Source organism: Schistocerca cancellata, chromosome 5 (assembly GCF_023864275.1).
Source record: "Schistocerca cancellata isolate TAMUIC-IGC-003103 chromosome 5, iqSchCanc2.1, whole genome shotgun sequence".
NCBI lineage: Eukaryota > Metazoa > Arthropoda > Insecta > Orthoptera > Acrididae > Schistocerca > Schistocerca cancellata.
In genome coordinates this window covers 87,234,325-87,249,789 of record NC_064630.1, presented here as the reverse complement: position 1 = coordinate 87,249,789, position 15,465 = coordinate 87,234,325, and the positions used below count along the sequence as shown (strand labels likewise).

The following is a 15,465-nucleotide window of genomic DNA, read 5'->3' as shown; positions in this document are numbered from 1 at the left end:
ATACAGCATTTTAGGGGATAACAAGAAGCTTCGTCTCCAGTCAGCTATGAATTTCTCTGTATTATTACTTATTAATCACATCTTCTCTACAGGTTTACTTGAGGTACACTTCTTAATTTTGCGAGTTCCTTTCTCGTATAATCTCCTGAATCTATTGAACAAGATCAAAGACGCCTGAAAACCACTTCACAGCGCCCAACGAAATGAAACCGGCTTTGCACTTGGCTTAAGTTTAAGCGTTTTCTCCCTCCCTCGTTCAACGAATAAATTTACATCCTTTTCTTTCACACATTTTCTTTTGGCTTGGAAGGTATTCTGTATTTGTTCTGGACATTGATTAGCACAACAATCGTCGTTCTAATCACAATTAATGCAATCTTCAGAGTTATTTCCTGTTTCTTCCAATGTTTCCCCAATTTCTAATTAAATGCCGACATCATTCGAATGACTGTCCAATAAATTAACTAATAAATAACACGTTTCAGGATAGGTAAGTGGTTTCTATTGCCTATCACGTTCCTTATATTTCATCTTTGTAATGCTGAAAACATTGATTCCACATTACTGTGAAATCCTAGAACATGCACAAAGACAGGTGGTATTGGCAACATATACCAAGAAATAACAAAGAGAATTAAATCAGTTTTATCTTTATTGTTAACGGCGATATCGCAATAACAGCTGTTAACTATTATGAATATTAAATGAGTTGCAAATTCGAGCAAATAGCAACTATTAATATTTATTGTGGCAGTTAGAAAGAAAAAAAAGCACTCCGTCTTCAGGCCACGAGTGGCCTACCGGAACCATCCGACCGCCGTGTCATCCTCAGAGGAGGATGCGGATAGGAGGGGCGTGGGGTCAGCACACCGCTCTCCCGGTCGTTATGATGGTATTCTTGACCGAAGCCGCTCCTATTCGGACGAGTAGCTCTTCAATTGGCATCACGAGGCTGAGTGCACCCCGAAAAATGGCAACAGCGCATGGCGGCTGGATGGACACCCATCCAAGTGCCAGCCACGCCCAACAGCGCTTAACTTCGGTGATCTTACGGGAACCGGTGTATCCACTGCGGCAAGGCCGTTGCCTACAGATAAAATTTTTTGGGGAAGGCAAACCAAAGACTGCGTTTTATTGGCAGTACACTTATAAGATGCAACAGATCTACTAAAGAGACTGCCTACACTACGCTTGTCCGTCCTCTTATGGAGTACTGCTGCGCGGTGTGGGTTCCTTAGCAGCGAGTATTGACGCAGTGAATCTGGAAAGTTCAAAGAAGAGCACCATGTTTTGTATTATTGAAATTGGAAACAGTGTCACTGACATGATACGGGATTTGGGCTGTTCGAGAGTACAATATTGAGAACTGTTGTCAAGGTGGTTAGATGAACCCTTGGCCGGGTACTTAAGTGTGATTTGCAGAGTAGCTATGTAGATGTAGAGAAACCGTAAATTGAAACTGAAATTTGCTTAACAAATTACGATAGCATTGTACAATACTATCTGTTCACCAATGTTCCGTCATCCAAGGATATGTGCCCACATTGTTGCGAATGCATTGCCTGTTATAGCTGCAGCAGGAGTGTCCGCTTCTCCAGCCGCCTGCCGACCAACGAATTTGACAATTTTCAAAGTGTTTATGTCTTAGTAGCTAAAATTTTCACCGTATCTCTTTCAGTGTATTATTTTTGTATGAAAAATTTCAGGGCGGGTTTCGACATGTCGGATTGGACAGTTCCCTTGTCAGTTGTCAACTGTCTGCCGCTTACCGGCCTGGGTGCTTCCAGCGTTCTGATTGCTATCTCTTTTCTACACAGCATGGCATCACAGTAAGGCGCGGAAGATCATGTGCAATGTCAAAAACTTCGTGTTGGGAAGGGGCAGATAAATTTGAAAAATCACATAAAAAAGCTTACAATGGCGTCAGCCACTGGCATTTCCCATCGCACAAGAAAGAGAATAAATAAAGCGGGTATAAACTTAGCTAAAGCTACTTCTCAAGGCTTCGCTACATCAGGAAAGACTTGAAAGAAAGAAAACAAAGCTTTACATTTGGATAATTTTGATGAAAAGGTTATCAGAAGATTGACACATAATTTCCACGTGACACAGAAACAGCACTCGTCATTAAAGTCTGTTACATGTCGGTTTCTACCTCGTTTTCCGGATGTTGGCATTGTTTACGCCAGCGTTGCACATTCGGTGGAAGTGTTCCACTTAGCATCGTCCCAGCCGGTTCTAACAAGATTTGATTCCTACACTTGATTACTGTTCTGGCGTGCGTCAGTATTCTGTGGCTATATCTGCCGCAGATCGCGGCCTATTCTTCTTTACAGGGCGGTAAAGCCATTGACCTACACGTTCTGTCACGAGGCGTGGGCCTACAACATCTTGTTGCCTTCTCGTGGTTTCATCATTCTTCAATTACTTCTCGTAAGTGGACACATGACTCAAACAGCCGGTCAGCTTCGCCGTTTCCAAGATACCCGTTCGCAGGCGATGTGACACAACAACGTGACCTTTGTCAGAGTCACTTATACCGGTGAAACTCCTCATTTGCGGCTCGTATCAGCGCTAGCAAGATAACCCCATTCGTCTCCGCTACGCTCATGTACTTTCCTTACTGCGTCACGTGACCGCAACTCCGGCAGGCGCGTTCAATCTCGCAACGGGCAGTGATCGTAATGTTTTCGGCTCGGTGTGTATTGCGGAGGACTGACTCGCTAGTGAAGGGTACCACGCTTAAGTAACAAGTGGCTCCGCCCGTTTTACGCTTGGCTTACGATCGGAGTAGCTGCCGTAGCCCGGTGCATGGCGATGTAACAGTACTACCTGCTGCTGGCAAGCGATTTCTTTTCCTCGCTACCGCTTCGATTCTGACGGGAATACAAAAACAACAACAAAAAGTGCACCATCTTCACAATGCGTCACAGGATCCATTGCCCCACTCCTGTACATCTATTTGCCTCGGGTCATAGAACAGAGGTGCAAGAACACGAGCGTTGAGCCGGCCGCTGTGGCCGAGCGGTTCTAGGCGCTTCATCCTAGAGCCGCGCGACTGCTACGGTCACAGGTTGGAATCCTGCATCGGGCATGGAAGTTAGGTTGGTTAGGTTTAAGTAGTTTTATGTTCTAGGGGACTGATGACCTCAGATGTTAAGTCCCACAGTGCTCATAAGGTAACCTCCCCATCGCACCCCCCTCAGATTTAGTTATAAGTTGGCACAGTGGATAGACCTTGAAAAACTGAACACAGATCAATCGAGAAAACAGGAAGAAGTTGTGTGGAACAATGAAAAAAAATTATCAAAATTACAAACTGAGTAGTCCATGAGCAAGACAGCCAACATCAAGGAAGGGGTGAGGTCAGGAGCGCCATGGTCCCGTGGTTAGCGTGAGCAGCTACGGAACGAGAGGTCCTTCGTTCAAGTCCTCCCTCGAGTGAAAAGTTTACTTTCTTTATTTCCGCAAAGTTATGATCTGTCCCGTTCGTTCATTGACGTCTCTGTTCACTGAAATAAGTTTAGTGTCTGTGTTTTGCGACCGCACCGCAAAACCGTGCGATTAGTAGACGATAGACGTGCCTCTCCAATGGGAACCGAAAGCATTTGATCGCAAGGTCGTAGGTCAACCGATTTCTCCACAGGAAAAACACGTCTCATATATTCTATACGACACTGGTGAAGACATGTGCGTCACATGACAGGAATATGTTGTCGACCCACCTAACTTGTACACTTGGCGAATGGGTAAAAAGATTCTTCTACCCTTGCCCGATTTAGGTTTTCTTGTGAATGTGATAATCACTCACAAAAAAGTAATGAAAACATAAGAGGTTGTCACATGAACTGCAACAAATGAATGCAACAGTTTCACAGTCGCACAGTTTTCCCAGTGCTCTGTCAAAACATATGTTTTGTTTCGATGTTTGTTTAGGTGTAGCGTCCCCATACTACGGCGCAGTTACCTCGCATCGGACGGACGGACGGACAGATAATAATTGTCTGAAAATAAAAAATAAACTTTTCACACGAGGGAAGACTTGAACCGTGGACCTCTCGTTGCGCAGCGGCTCACGCTAAGCACGGGACCATGGCGCTCCTTGGTTCACGCTATCCTTGATGTTGCCTATCATGCACATGGACTACTCATTTTGTATATTTTGCTTATTTTTTCATAGTTCCACACAATTTCTTCCTGTTTTCTCGATTGATCTGTGTTCAGTTTTTCAAGGCCTATCCACTGTGCCAACTTATAACTAAATCTGGGGGGGGGGGGGGGGGGGGGGGCTGCGATGGGGAGGTTCCCTTGTCAGAGCCACTACGAGCGTTGGTCGGGAAAAAGATGTCACTGAAAGGATGTGATATACTTCGATGACAGGTTACTAGTCTGTAGAAAACCATACGGTGCGATCCATCCTGCTTGGTAACAGGCTCCGTCCAGACAGGCGGTGCAGTTACTCTCGTGTAGAAAACATTCACGCGTGAAGAAATGGAACGCCTGATTCATCTGCTAAATAGTGAGTGGCGGTTATTGGTTATGGGTCTTCGTTTCCTGCACCTCGTAAATCTCTGTCTACAACCATATCTACATAACTATTCTGCACTTCACATTTACGTGAGTCGCAGAGAGTTCCCCTTTCATTCCACTCTCTATTAGCACGTGAGAAAAATGAATACTGTAAGCTTTCTGTACTAGCTCTGATTTCTCTTATTTTATTTTGATCATTTCTCCCTCAGTAAAATATTTTCACATTCAGAGAAGAAAGTTGGTGATTGAAATTTCGTGAAAAGATCTTGCCGCATAAAAAAACGCCTTTTTTATGACTGCCGTCCCAACTCGCCTATCATATTAGTGACACTCGTTCCGTTATTTCGCTACAGAACAAAACGAGCTGCCTTTCTTTGGACTTTTTCGATGTCCTCCATCAATCCTGACTGGTAAGGATGATACACAGCACAACAATACTCTAGCAGAGGACGAACAAGCGTAGTGTAGGCAGTCTCTTTAGTAGACCTGTTGCATCTTCTAAGCATTCTAAACTTAGTCTTTGGTTTGCCTCCTCGATAGCACCGATTTCTTGATGCGAGTAAAGAGGTAGCTGTGCTTCATCAGAAAGATATTTTCTGAATACGTGCTGTGTGTCAGTAGATCGTTACCTTCTAAGTAGTTCATAATACTCAAACACAGTACATGTTCCAAAAGCGTTAGTGATATGGGTCTGTAATTCAGCGAATTACTTCTATTTCCTTTCTTGAGTATTGGTGTGCCTGTGTAACTTTCCAGTCTTTTGATACCGATCTTTCATCGAGCGAGCGGGTGTATATGATTGCTAATATGGGGCCGTTGTATCAGGCTACTCTGACAGGAATCTTACTGGTATGCTATCTGGACCGGAAGACTTGCCTTTATTAAGGGGTTTAAGCTGCTTCGCTTCAGCGAACGAAGATTTCTATTTTTAAGTTACGCATGTTGGCAAATGTTCTCGATTCGAATACTGCAATATGTAATTCGTCTTCTATGGTGAAGGAATTTCAGAAAACTATGTTTGACAACTTCGCTTTCATGGTACTGTCATCGGTAGTATTAACACTGGTATCGCGCAGCGAAGGTGTTGACTGTGTCTTGCTGCTGGTATATTTTACATACGACCAGAATCTCTTTGAATTTTCTAACAGCTTTCGAGACAGAGTTTTGTTGTGGAAGCTATTAAAAGCATTTCGCGCTAAAGTCCGTGACAAGTTTCGAGCATCAGTAAAACGTAGTCACTCTTGTTGTTTTAAATTTGGCATGCTTTTTTTTTCGTTGCTTCTGCAACAATGTTCTGACATGTTTTTTGTGTACCATGGGGGACCAGTATCATCTTTTATTCATTTATTCGGTATAATCCCATCATTTGCCTTTGATACTATTTCTTTCAGTTCAAGCCACATCTTGTCTGCACTTACATGCTTGGGAAAGAATGGCTCAAGTGAATTTATATCTGCATTTTTAAATCTATGTATTTTGCGTTTACTTTTGGTGTATTTCGTTATTGCGGTTGTCAGTCTGATTCAATGACTTGTCATGACGCCATCTGCACTAAGGCGGATACCAAAAGCTTCTAGGTAGGAATTTTTAACACAATTGTTCATTCGTGCGTAATCTTCAGACACCACCAGTTAGAATCCCATACCGTTCACAACATCTTTATTGATTTACTTAGTGGCAGCTACGTTTACGTCATATTTCTTGGCTGACTAAAAATATTTAGTGCATTCACAATGTACTACTAAATAAAATGTCTGTGTACGGCATACCACAACAGGTATTTCGTTCGTTTAAATACTTCTTAACAAAAGTAATCCAGCAAACGTTCGTTCTTCAAAAGCAAACTTAACGTCAAGTAAACCTCGAGGAAGGATTATAGGACCGATACTGTCCAGGTTATACAAAAGTGACCATCAGCAGCCCTCTGAAAGATGTTAGTGGAAGCCGTTTCAAACTCTGGCACGCTCGCTTCAACGTAAATAAATATAAAGCAATTGCCAGTATGCGATTCATTTGCACAAGACGCAAAAAATTAATTCAGACATAACGAAAGTCCATCACAAACCGTTCATCGGATATATTCTTAAGTATCATTTGGAAGTGAGAGGTTTTACCAGAATATATTAATAGAAGATATCAAAGAAACAGGGGCTTCACAAATTGTCCTGACTTCATGGAACCTAAGGAAAGGAGTAATTCATGTACAATTTCAGTTCATGTGAAATTAAATAAATGATGACTTCCGTCTCGTCTCTGTTGAAAATCCATAGTCTTTTCATACAAATTCGTTGCATATTTCGTATTGCATGCAATTAGCATCAGTAGGAGGCTCATCTTCCAAACCTGGTTCCATTCACGTCCTGGAATACTTCGTCATTTCTGTCTTTCTGTCTCTGCGAACGTGACAATAGATACTCCGCGCTTTTGATTTCCGTTCTCATTTGTCGTAACTTTGGAGTGGTCTTGCGCTTACCTTGTACCTTCTTTCAAACTGTTGCTTCCTCGTCTCTTTCCCATTTTATTCCCCCGTTCCTTTGTTCTGAGCAGTAACAGCCTCCGTCTCTGGACTTCCCTCCACCTCTGGCGAATAAAAGAATGCTGGTTTAATTTCTTATTCTCTCGGCTGTAAATTGCGTTACCGTAGAAATGTTTTCCGTCTATAAGAGACGTAAATTAAGACTTCCCGAAGCATACCAAAGAGTGTGAAACAATAGGCACTGTGGGACACGGTTAGGATTCTTTCTCTTTCTTAGATAGTGTGGACTCATGTCTGAATAGTTATCAAAAAGAGTTGAACCTACCACTGCGACAGGCAGTTCGGAAGGCTGTTAATCTTTTGCTTTTGTCATCAGTATTTAAACTAATCTGAAACAGTCCACCAACCTTTCTTTAAAGTCAGTACCGCCATTAGACTGTTTTTTTTTTATTTGCAGTGTTACATTTACACGATGATGATTTGAGCTTAAATTGCCATTATCATGTGTTTTAATGTTATACAGTGCCTAAGATGGCATATTTTAAATACGACAGTATGCCACCTTAGGCACTCTATAACATTAAAACACTTGATAATGGCATTTTAAGCGGAAATCATCATCGTGTAAATGTAACACTGCAAATAAAAAAACAGTCTAATGGCGGTACTGACTTTAAAGAAATATATTATGACTGTTGCCCCACATTATGAAAAAATTATTGAAAGTCCACCAACCCTCTCAGTCTAAAAACAACCTCGTCATTTCTCAGATTACGTATGACACATTTGATAATCCGTCCTGCTTGTTTTAATCTTTGATCATCCCTACAGTTTTTCGGCTTTACTTCCTTCATTTCCAACTGAAGTATATCTGGAAGCCATTGGACAGCTATCCCTACTTCCGCTGAGACTCCACAGACGTTTTCCTAAGATGCTTCTATGCACTGCTTCTTCCTTTTGTATTTACTGAACGTTCAATTTTTAATATAATTCAATGCTGGTTGTCTCCATACATGTCCAGTTGTTTTCTAAAGTTTTGTTTCACGAGCAGCAAATCAGTTCCTTTCAACACTGTTTCATACCTTCAGATCCAAAAAGTTTTTCCGCGATAAAAAGCAAAAATTTAGCACAACAAAACTTTTCCTATTGAACCAAACATTAAACATCCTCAATTAGTTTGTTGTTATTGGGTATACACTCTCTGATAAGAAAAAATAAACAACGAGAATACACGCTCGAATACCGATGTAACTTTCGCAACGGACAAACCACCGGTTGGTACGCAATGACGGATATATTGACCGCCACAGTGTGTTTTATTGTTGTTCCTGTTTAGCGTTGTTACCGCGTTGGCATGGTAGATAAGGGACCTGAAAATCGTCGTATGTTGATCGATCGCTGTGAACAGTGTTATCAGCAAGTGATCATTGGTGCCCTCATTTGGCCGATTGATCGAATTGTGCTACGTCCAGATTTGCGTGACATTCAGCTGTGACAATGGCGCATTGTTCGACTGCATGAGAAAGTGAGAGCAGGCATACTCGTCGTCAATATTCCGGCTGGTTTGTTGGTAGGTTTGGGGGAGGCGACCAAACAGCAAGGTCATCGGTTCCCTTAGGCTAGAGAAGGATGGGGAAGGAAGTCGTCTTTGCCCTTTCCAAGGAACCATCCCGGCCTTTGCCTGAAGCGATTTAGGGAAAGCACGGAAAACCTAAATCAAGATGGCCACACGAAGGTTTGAACCGTCGTCCTCCCGAATACGAGTCCACTGTGCTAACCACTGCGCCATTTGATCACGTCTGACCGTAACAGGGGACGATCGTCTTACTGTGCACGAAGCACACCGTAAGCCCTCCAAATCTCCTCCTGTCATTCGAGAATCTGTAATAGACTCGCAGCAACATTCTGTGCCATCCCACATGGGTACTAAAAGAAATCCGACAAATTTTGGGTATACAATAAATTGCACAAATCTGAGGGCTGTCAATTCGACTAAATACCTAGGAATTACAATTACGAGTGACTCGAATGTGAAAGACCACATAATATTGTGGGGAATGCGAATCAAAGACTGCACTTTGTTGGCAGAACACTTACAAGGGAACCTCCCCATCGCACCCCCCTCAGATTTAGTTATAAGTTGGCACAGTAGATAGGCCTTGAAAAACTCAACACAGATCAGTCGAGAAAACAGGAAGAAGTTGTGTGGGACTATGAAAAAAATTAGCAAAATATACAAACTGAGTAGTCCATGCGCAAGATAGGCAACATCAAGTATGGGGTGAGCTCAGGAGCGCCGTGGTCCCGTGGTTAGCGTGAGCAGCTGCGGAACGAGAAGTCCTTCGTTCAAGTCTTCCCTCGAGTGAAAAGTTTACTTTCTTTATTTTCGCAAAGTTATGATCTGTCCGTTCGTTCATTGACGTCTCTGTTCAATCTAATAAGTTTAGTGTCTGTGTTTTGCGACCGCACCGCAAAACCGTGCGATTAGTAGATGAAAGGACGTGCCTCTCCATTGGGAACCGAAAACATTTGATCGCAAGGTCATAGGTCAACCTATTCCTCCACAGGAAAACACGTCTGATATATTCTACACGACACTGGTGACGGCATGTGCGTCACATAACAGGAATATGTTGTTTAGGTGTGGCGTCCCCATACTATGGCGCAGTTACCTCGCAGCGGACGGACGGACGGACTGATAATAACTGTCTGAAAATAAAAAATTAAACTTTTCGCTCGAGGGAAGACTTGAACCAAGGACCTCTCGCTCCGCAGCTGGTCACGCTACCCACGGGACCACGACACTCCTCATCCCACAGTATCCTTCATGTTGCTTATCTTGCGCATGGACTACTCAGTTCGTATATTGTGCTTATTTTTTTCATAGTTCCACACAACTTCTTCCTGTTTTCTCGGTTGATCTGTGTTCAGTTTTTCAAGGCCTATCCACTGTGCTAATTTATAACTAAATCTGAGGTGGGTGCGATGGGGAGGTTCCCTTGTTAGAACATGCGACAAACCCACTAAAGAGACAGCCTACATTAACTTGTCCGTCCTCTGCTGGAATACTGCTGCGTGGTATGGGATACTTACCAGGTAGGACTGACGGAGGAAATCGAAAAAGTGCAAAGAAGGGCAGCGCGTTTCGTGTTATCGCGCAATAGGGTTGAGAGTGTAATTGATATGATACGCAAGTTGGGGTGGCAGTCACTGAAACAAAGGCGGTTTTCTTTGCGTCGAGATCTGTTTACGAAATTTCAATCGCCAACTTTCTCTTCCGAATGCGTCAAAATTTTGTTGACACCCACCTACGTAGGGAGAAATGATCATCATAATAAAATAAGAGAAATCAGAACTCGAACGGAAAGATTTAGGTGTTCCTTTGTCTCATGCGCCATTCGAGAGTGGAATGGTAGAGAAGTAGTATGAAAATGGTTCGATGAACCCTCTGCGAGGCACTTAAATGTGAATTGTAGAGTGACCATGTATATGTAGATGTAGATCGGAGATGCCAGCCGCCGGACTAGGGAACCATCGTCCCAAACGTAAGCTGCCGTTAACACATCAACACAAAGGGCTGCATTTGGGATGGCGCCATGACTGCGAAACGTGGACTGTTCATGGATGGCGTCGCACTGAGTTCAGCAATGAATCGATGTTCGGCATTACAGCCGATGACCATTGTTGGCGAGTAGGGAGGTGACCTAGGAAATGCCCCAGTCTTCCATTGTTTTCGAGAGGCACAGCAGTGTTACTCCTATCGTAAAGGTACGGGGAGGCATTGAGCATAACTTCCAGTCACGACTGGTAGAGATTGAGGGAACTACGACACACAAAGGTACATCACGAACATAATGTGCCCTTACGTGTCATTTGTCATGCAACAGAATGTGTAAGGTGTCAGGCAAATCCAACACCTTCCATGAAAACCCTGACATGATAAGCAAATCCAGTAGTATGTCACATAGCTCCGAATAAATCGTGACATTAAATTAACCAAAGTAATACAAGTGAGCAAATGGAATACCACAGACTAACACAAGAATGCCTAAATGCATGTCATACCTTCCCACCGTGAGACAGACGCAGTTCCGAGGGGAGAAACGAGAACAGAAGCCGAGAGCAGAACCGTGTTAAGCTGGAAGGCCCTACAATAAGGGACGGACGGACACCCACGTCGCCAACTAACCGCTAGGACCGCACCACCCGCAAGTTTTCGCGTGAGACTTTTTCGCGTCTCTGTTACGTCAAGACCACCCCCCAGCCAATGTTAAAAGCTAGAGCCCTCCAGAAGAACAGTATAGATCTTACGATAACACAAAAAGGGCTACACCACCCGCAAGTTTTAGCGTGAGACTTTTTCGCGTCTCTGTTACGTTAGGACCACCCCCCAGCCCATGTTAAAAGATAGAGCCCTCCAGAAGAACAGTATAGATCTTACGATAACGCTAAAAGGGCCACACCAGCTGCAAGTTTTAGTGTGAGACTTTTTCGCGTCTCTGTTACGTTGCAAACTTTAAAAACATTGCCCCACCACGAAAAGTATAACGTTTCTCATTGGATAGACAGAATTTTTGTAGGCGGAGCTTAAGGTTAACATTGAGACCCTGATTGGTCAGATGAAAACACAGCCAGATAGTTTTTTTTTAAACCAACTTCGGTAAATTGTAGTAAGGAGAAGTTAGGAGAGTTGCTTCCGAGAGGGCGAGCTGGACGGAGCTGCGCCGGCCGCCGCCCCCTGACGAACACCGACAGGGTAATGAACGCACGCGATGCCGCATTTTTGAGCGCATAAGGCTTCACTCAGAACTGCAGAAGTCTCATCTGTTACATCCCCTTTACGTAATACTAGAGTCGATCGTCTATTAAAGCTCATGGTGTCCACATTTGCCAGTTGAAGTAAAAATCCGAAACGCGATGATTTTTCTGTTGAGAAGCCACATCAGCCACTGTAATTTACGACAAGTTAGATAAGTAATTAAAGATAATTGAGGGTCACTGTAGACCATTTTGATAATTTGCTCTTTTGTGAAACTTAATTTAAACCTAGATTATAGATGTGATGTGGCATAGGTCATCCATCAATCCATTGTAGAACTAGGAAACCCATTCAGGGAATATTCGTTCACATTTTTGCTGTATGCAGTTGGTTTTTACCATCCTGTATTAAAACATTTCCTTTTATCAATAGTGCAATTTATAAACAATGTTGTGTGAGTAGAATAAAATTTCCAATGGTAAACTTAACTGCTTTTTCGACGTTATTTTACCAGCTAACTAAAAATAGGAAAGCCTTGAACCCCTTCCACTAAATTTAGTTAGTATTAAGATTCCTTTACAGGGAATGCAGTGGAGCTGATGCTGAAATCATTAAGTATTTGGTTATATCATCGCTAGTCTCACTAAACTCTTCTGAACTCTACATGTCATGTGTGGTCTGACGTCTCCTTACCAGCAACAGGTCCCAGGTTCAAACTAGTCAATCCCTTAAAAAACACCCTCAGAGCGCCGTTGCGCGAAAGTAGTAGGGAGACACGATATAGAACAAACAGACACCACGCAGAATGTTTAGAAATGTGGTGCCAGTTTTCAACGGAAAAATGCTCGTCCACAAATGGTACCTGTGTGTATGAATTGTCATCGTGATGTTGATGTGCTTCCGTGGCCAGAAAGATTTATAGATGTACAGTCGTGGACAAAACGAGCGAGACCCCTCGCCTTTTCGTTATGCTGATCCGCACAACTTTAATGTCTGCTACACAGCATAACAGGCAAGGCGACGAAGTGCTACCAACATACTATGCAAGTTCGCTCAGCTGATGTGCTAATATAGCTAGCACTGGCGAAACTCGCGCTTCGAAGACTCCACAGCATCGTCTGCCTCCACTTCGTGGGAAACGAAATACCTCAAGTATAAGCCAATGTGTTGTATTCGCATATCTGTGACTATGACTTGTAAAGTGTGGTTATGGATAGTACGTATGTTCAGATGGCGAATCTAACACCATGAATAAAGACAAGAGGAAATGAATTAGGCGTCCTTCCTCTTCCGTAACATCACATATATTTTAGTTATTCTTTCTTAAATGAACTGTGCAGAAAATCATTCACCAGAATGGAATAACTTTTTGTAACACCAGATGATATTAACAGCTTGCCGGCGCGAGTTTGCCGTGCGCTCAACGGCGTCATATCGCGAACCGCGCGGCTCCTTGCGCCGTCAATTCGAATCCATAGGTGTGTTAGGTTAGGTAGGTTGAAGTACTTCTAGATCTAGGGGACTGATGACCTAAGCAGTTTGGTGGCATAGTTCTTAGAGCCATTTTTTGACTTTTCGCGTAAATTTTCTTTACATAAACGGCCGTATCTTTAGATTGCCTTGACATAGCTCTTTTTTTTTTTACACCACCAAGGGCCATATAACCGTAGGAAGTGCAATAAATTTCCGCTTATTATGTTCACCCGTACTCGAGGTAAACGTGTTTTAAGGGTTGGGTAGACAGATAGACGGTCAAGAAAGTGAGACTAGTAGGATTCCATTTTTGCCGATTTACCTGACGAAATCCTAACAACGAAAATAGTTACTGAAAATGAGGGCCGCATAATAATTTCCCCTACTCTTTTTCCGAAATGTTCCCGTTGCAATCGATACATCAGCATATTAATCGTAGCTACTCTTTCGATCCAAATCACGTTTACAGGAATGCAAACAAAATCCATTTGCCTATACACGTGGTAATTCAGATCCCACTATTAATGCCACTGCCTTTTAGATGTGCGAGCATTCCCATTGCTAGTTACCTTAGGGAACACTTCGGCTAATGCACGTTTCCTGGCTGTGGCACGTCTAATGGAGAATTCGAAAGATTGTAGAATACGTTTGGCAGCTACGTCGCCGTTTACTTCGTGGGATGGTGCAGAATTATCGTATTAAATTTACTCGCTAGTAATAGTTTCTAGTTATTTCGATAAACATCCCGAATGACTGTCACATAAGCGGTGACATAAAGGTAGACAATTCATGTTTTTTAGTTCAGAAAGCTCTATGCAACAGAAACTCCAGATCATTTTGCCATTTTCATTGCGAAATTGCCGGTTTATTCATGTCTGGGGTAATAATAGAGGGCTGTTTGCCTGTGTTAACTGCTAGCGTAGTGAAAGGTGTTTGCTACTGCAAGGGAGGTCTCGTTTGTTGTCGGTTCTAATCTCGGTGGAGGCAGGTAGACTATTAGTAAAGCAATTTTAAGAAATTCTCGCGCCCCGAATACGTTTAATTGCTACCTTTATTCTGTACCGGCGCCCTGTCGATGTCGATATGAAGCTCCTGTAGAATTCCATACTTGTTACTGTCTACTTTTTCCGCTTCTATTAATAATTGAATTAACTGTAGCATTGAATGATTTTTAACTGAATTTCGTTATGAATCTTCACGCATTGCTAAATTTGCATACTTTCATGGTAGGTTAGCAACGGTAATCCAGTATGACTCGTCTGAACGTTGACACAGACCATTTCGCGGCCGAATGCGCATAATATTTTGCTAATTCGTAACGATTTGGGGTACTTTGTCTTACTAAAACAGTTAAGTTATCTCTATAAGCTGAAATTCATTTTTATTAGCGCAGTTCATACTAATTAGCGTTTCTTCTTTCATTTATATCTGATATTCAGGTGTTGTGGTTAACACACTAATCAGCATTAGTATAGTTTTACACATGATTGAAAACAGTCTGACAAGTTTCGGATAGTTTTTCAATTTCACGCCTGTGCATAGTATGTTGGTAGCACTTCGTCGCCTTGCCTGTTATGCTGTGTAGCAGACTTTAAAGCCGTGCGGATCAGCATAACGAAAAGGCGAGGGGTTTCGCTCGTTTTGTCCACGAATGTCCCTCCGATATAACGTATGTGCAACCATCTTGGGCGTCATGCTCGTCGTAACGCCAGTACCAGAATATCGAGGACCAGTTACAGTTGGGGCCAGTTTGCCTCAGGAGAGTATACAACATCTTTATGACACCCATCCCAGCTGAAGCACTGTGTACATCCAGTCCATAGGTTGTGCACTGTCATACTGGAAACTGGGTTCATACCGCAATTATCATTGTAAATTTCACTCGAATTTCTAATCACTGCAGTAACGTCACATACCATCTCAACCCTTGAAGTTACAGTTTGTTTACTCTTTCCATTCTGACTGTCTCACTTTCTTTGTCAGGTTGTGTATTAATTCCACGTAAGGCTGTTGAAAAATATTTATTGCGACAGTAGTTCCGCCATTTTGTCAATTTCAAGCACACTAAAATCGTATGAAGTACAACGGCGTTAAAATAAAGTAATAGAACGTACAAAGTGAAAACGTTGAGTTACTTGTTATTTCAGCATTTGTGATTGCTCCACTATCACGGTTGCACTGAGCTTTACCTCAGTCACTATCATATTCATTGGTACTGTTCCTCTTC

The 15,465-nt window shown here is 42.7% G+C and overlaps 1 pseudogene; it reads right to left on the bottom strand.

The window, feature by feature from the left end:
* Positions 1-971: 971 nt before the first annotated feature.
* Positions 972-1,088, bottom strand: LOC126189147 (5S ribosomal RNA; annotated as a pseudogene).
* Positions 1,089-15,465: the final 14,377 nt, after the last annotated feature.